We start from the raw sequence: 5468 nt of genomic DNA, 5'->3' as shown, positions 1-5468 counted from the left end.
AAACTGAGGAACTTGGAATGGAGCACGGGCTTTAGTAATAAAATTCTATCAACATTGGTTCATTAACTGTGACAAACATATCACACTAACCCTTAGATGACAGGGACACTGGGTCAGGGGTGCACTGCAACTCTCTGCGTTATCTTGGCAATTTTTCTGTAAGTCCAAAACTATTCTAAAATTAAGGGGGTTTTTTGTTTTTTGTTTTTTTACAGTGACAGAGAGAGTAAGAGATAGGGACAGACAGACAGGAACAGAGAGAGATGAGAAGCATCAATCATTAGTTTTACGTTGCAACACCTTAGTTGTTCATTGATTGATTTCTCATATGTGCCTTGACCGTGGGCCTTTAGCCAGACTGAGTAACCCCTTGCTCGAGCCAGCGACCTTGGGTCCAAGCTGGTGAGCTTTTGCTCAAACCAGATGAGCCCGCACTCAAGCTGGCGACCTCGGGGTCTCAAACCTGGGTCCTCCGCATCCCAGTCCGACGCTCTATCCACTGCGCCACCGCCCAGTCAGGCTAAAATTAAGGGTTTTTTTTAAAGCAAAAACTACAATTCTTCTTATGAGTTTAACAAATGCACTAAATACCATAAGTTTTGAGCCAACAAAATTTGTGAATTATAATGAAGTCACATAAAAATAAATTCACATACGTATTTTTATTTTTAAAATTATTTTAGGCATCATATATTAGAAAAAGGGATCTTGTTACTATGTCTTTCTTAAGTTTTATAAAAATCAAATCACATAAGAGCATTTCTGTTATAAAAATAAAAAATAAAATACAATAAAAATCACTATCTTTTTGGCCTTAGACGGTTGGCTCAGTGGAAGAGCGTCGGCCTGGCATGCAGGAGTCCCAGGTTCGATTCCCGGCCAGGGCACACAGGAGAAGTGCCTATCTGCTTCTCCACCCCTCCCCCTCTCTTTCCTCTCTGTCTCTCTCTTCCCCTCCTGCAGCCAAGGCTCCATTGGAGCAGAGTTGGCCCGGGCGCTGAGGATGGCTCCATGGCCTCTGCCTCAGGCGCTAGAATGTCTCCAGTTGCAACAGAGCAATGCTCAAGATGGGCAGAGCATCATCGCCCCCCTGGTGGGCGTGCCGGGTGGATCCCAGTCGGGCGCATGCGGGAGTCTGACTGACTGCCTTGCCTCCCCGTTTCCAACTTCAGAAAAATGCAGAAGGGAAAGGAAAAAATAAATAAATAAAATAAATCACTATCTTTTTGGCCCTTGTCTCCCCTAAAGTATAATAGATTTATAACGGTAATCAGCCTCCCTTCCTTTCTGGATATAGAAATAGTATAAATAAAGCATATGAGAAATGTAATATTGTCCCAGTGATATTTAGAAACATTGTAGATGAGGGAGTTGAATGGTTCTGCCACCACTTTTGAAGCACACAAAAGGGTCTGTCAGCTTAATGGCCAATTCCAAGTCTGCTGGGAATGGGGGGGAGGGAGTGGATAACACTACAGGAAGTGACACTCCATGGTCAAAGATGTGGTTCTTCTCTTGTATGGAAACCTTTCAACTGCACCTGTAATTCACCTTAACAAGCCAGGTTTGAAAACACAAACAAGGCCCTGGACGGCTGGCTCAGTGGTAGAGCGTCGGCCCAGTGTGTGGATGTCCCAGACAGGACACACAGGAGAAGCACTCATCTGCTTCTCCACCTGTCCCCCTCTTGCTTCTCTCTCTCTTCTCCTCCTGCAGCCATGGCTCTGTTGGACTGAGTTGGCCCTGGGTGCTGAGGATGGCTCCATGGCCTCTACCTCAGGCACTAAGAAGAGCTTGGTTACTGGGCAATGGAGCAACACCCCAGATGGGCAGAGCATCGCCCCCTAGTGGGTTTGTCAGGTGGATCCTGGTCCAGGAGCATGCGGGTGTCTGTCTCTGCCTCCCCTCCTCTCACTGAATAAAAAAAGTAAATAAAAATAAATAAAAACACAAACAAGCTGGCAAAGAAGTGTTTGTCTCTGCCTGGCTGGCAGCACCCCTACTCACTGTGAAAGGCCAGAACCCCACTGCTGACCATTGTGGAAGAGAATCATGGTGTGTCTTCGGAATCACAGGGTCCTGCATTCGAACATCCTTTGACCCCTGCTATGGGACCTGTCTGGACTCCTGGAGGCCGCGTGCCCACCCTGCTACAGTCTCTGCCCACCCTCAGTCAAACAAAAAATAAAACTGGACCCAGTGCTTAGTAAGAGACTTTAATTTGAAAGGACGATGGTAAGGGGGACAGGGACTTGCTGCCATGGAGAGCATGCCATGGCCAAGGTCTGCAAGTGTCTCAAGGCGGGGCAACAAGATGTTCTCTCTCACAGGGAGAAAGCAAGGCTAGCAAGAACCAGGAGTGGGTGAGAGGGTGGCAGGACGGGACAGTACTCTGCGGCCAGCCTCGTCTCAGGAGGGGCTGTCTGCTGGCTCAGGCTGAGGGTGACCCAAAGTCCAGGGGCTTGGAGGAAGGAGAGAATTTAACCAAAGTTTTGTTAACAAGCATTTTGCTCCAACTGATTAGCGGGGACAGGCAGTTCAGCTAATCATTAGTGAGGCAAAAAATGGGAATTTAGAATCTGTGATTGGGCTTTTCATAGGGAAACAGTGGCCTCCATGACTGATGTTAAGTCCCCTGAGCTGTTTTCTGGAACACAAAAGAGTGAGGGGAATTCCTTTAACCTTCAGTTTTCCAGGAAGACAGGGCTCAGGTACAATTCAACGTTGTCACCACTCAACTGGGAATGATAATTATAATAGTGATCTATGATTTCAATATTTGTGAAGTGCTTTGAAAGTGCCAGGTGTATAGTAAATGCGTCATAAATATTTGTTCATCTCATTCTCTTGTGAAATTCTTGAGGGCAGAAGTTGAGTCTGTGTTTCCTTCGCTGCTGGTACAGTAGTTCAAATCCACTGACCTGTTGAATTAGCTTTGGGCAAGCCTCAGTCTCCCTGACAGTAAATAACACATAATCATCTCCACCTGACAGGGCTGTTGCAAGAATTAAACAACACTGAGGAGTCCAAGTGGCTCAGACAACACCTGACACATCCCTGGTGACCAGTGACCAAGACACTCCCTAGCCTGACTGTCAAGCTTTTCTGATTAGTTTCAGCAAGAGTCTTGCTGGGTCAGTTTAGCAAAACTCCCGCACCCCTTATGCCTCAACTTTGATATCTTGGCCTGCTGTCAGCAACAGTACTCTGAAGTCCATACAGAACTCCCCAACCCTGATGTTTTCCCTTAAGATTTCCACCCACTGACCACCCCAGACCCTGCTCCTTGCCAATAAATCTCCACTTGCTGTGCTCCAAATTGTGCCCCCACCATCACACCCCCCTCAACTGCAGTAGACTCCTGAATCAAGCCTGCCTCACCATCTTTTTACAACTGCCACGAGTAATTTTTTTAACACCAGCAAATGAATCTCCTTCCCTTTGCTACTCAGTCCACACAAAGGATAAGCAGGACTTTTCACTGCCTCTGTTCTATGCTACAAAGGCCTGAGTCCCTGCGGGCCACAGGGAGCTGCCCAAAACCAAACCCCCAGGGGCGCCCCAACTTGGAGTCAGAGAGGCCGCCCGGCAGGAGGGAGGGCTCTGGCCTCTGCAGGGAAACCCAGTTCCTCTGACTCCCTGCAGGCCGCGGATGCAGCACCTGGCCCTCCCCACTCAGCATCTCTGGCTTTTGCAGGACAAGGGTTTGGTCACTTTAGTTCCACTAACCTCGGTCTGTCTACCCCAAACTTAAAAGTTTAATAATAAGGTGACCAATCCTCCTCTTTTAGGGAGGACAGTTCTTCTTTTGTAAGTTCCATTCTCCCTGGAAAAGTGTCCTCCTGCAGGCCCTCCTTTTTGATATCGGAAGACTAATCTGGGCCCTGGCCGGTTAGCTCAGTGGTAGAGTGTCGGCCTGGCGTGCAGAAGTCCCGGGTTCGATTCCCGGCCAGGGCACACAGGAGAGGCGCCCATCTGCTTCTCCACCCCTCCCCCTCTCCGTCTCTCTCTTCCCCTCCCGTAGCCGAGGCTCCACTGGAGCAAAGATGGCCCGGGCGCTGGGGATGGCTCCTCGGCCTCTGCCCCCAGGCGCTAGAGTGGCTCTGGTCACAACAGAGCGACGCCCTGGAGGGGCAGAGCATCGCCCCCTGGTGGGCAGAGCGTCGCCCCCTGGTGGGCGTGCCGGGTGGATCCCGGTGGTCGGGCGCATGCGGGAGTCTGTCTGACTGCCTCTCCCCATTTCCAGCTTCAGAAAAATACAAAAAAAAAAAAAAAAAAAAAAAGGAAGACTAATCTGTAAATGTCTGTACTTGATCGATGCAGAGTCGATCCATGGCGTGTGATGCGACCTATTTGTATTTGACATGATTTGTCAAGGATCAGTACAGTGCAGGGAGACACGGTTATGAGACGCACGCACTCTGTCCGGGAGACCTTGAGAGAGCGCACGATATACCAAGCGTGCAAATGGCTTTGTGTACTTCTTACTGAAACAGGACATGGCACATACGACATTGTGGACTCACGATTATTTCCTTCTCAGTGAATATTCAATCAGAGACAGGTAAGCACAATTCATGTTTTATTAATTCATTATCTAATAATTTCCAAATACGTATAATTTTATTTACAAGTATTTTCCTGAAATTCGAGTTTTAAAGTGGAAATCTAACCTCAAGCCATATCTATTAATAATGCATTTTGATTAAACAGTTGCATAAAATAGACTTTTTTTAATTAGAAAATGATAAATATACCCAAATATCACTCCAAATTAGTGGTTTTATTTCATATTTAGTTTTACTAAATGAGTACTTTTTTCTTACAGTTATTATTAAATATTAATAGGCATGTAAGCATAATTACAATATAAAATATTACAAATGTTTTTATTATGCATTTATATTATACTGTATTATTGTTGCAATGAATAAAATGTTTCTTTCATTTACGGTATTGTTTTCTTCAACTTATTTTTGTCCTCTTCACTGTAAAAAAGTTGGTCACGTTATTAATAACCTTAACAGTGAGGCTTAGATAAAAAGGATGACTGTGAAGCCATCTAGTGATTAAGCTGTCCTCGCTGCGACAGGCAGGCGGGAGCCACGTGGGAGAAAAGATCTGAAGCCCGCCCACCCAGCGGGGCCTCCGACCTCCGGCCTTTTCCCGAGGCGGTCTCCCGGCAGGGACATCGATAGCCCTGTGCAAGCCGCTGACAACTCGGAAGAGGGCGCCATCGTGTAGGGACGGAGAGGAACGCGTCGTCGCCTGCCCCCCGGCGACACAACACGCTGCAAACGCCAGGACGGGTCAGCTTGACCGCTGTAGAGGGCGGGCTCCTTACACGCGGAGGGGAGAACTGCGCAGGCGTCCTATTAAGGGACGTATCACGAAAGGGCGGCCTAGCGCATGCGCCTTGGAAAGCCTGTAAAAAAAAAAACAAAAAAAAAAAACACTGAGCCTGCACA

This window comes from Saccopteryx leptura, chromosome 4, assembly GCF_036850995.1.
Source record: "Saccopteryx leptura isolate mSacLep1 chromosome 4, mSacLep1_pri_phased_curated, whole genome shotgun sequence".
Lineage (NCBI taxonomy): Eukaryota > Metazoa > Chordata > Mammalia > Chiroptera > Emballonuridae > Saccopteryx > Saccopteryx leptura.
Note: the sequence above shows the minus strand (reverse complement) of the source record.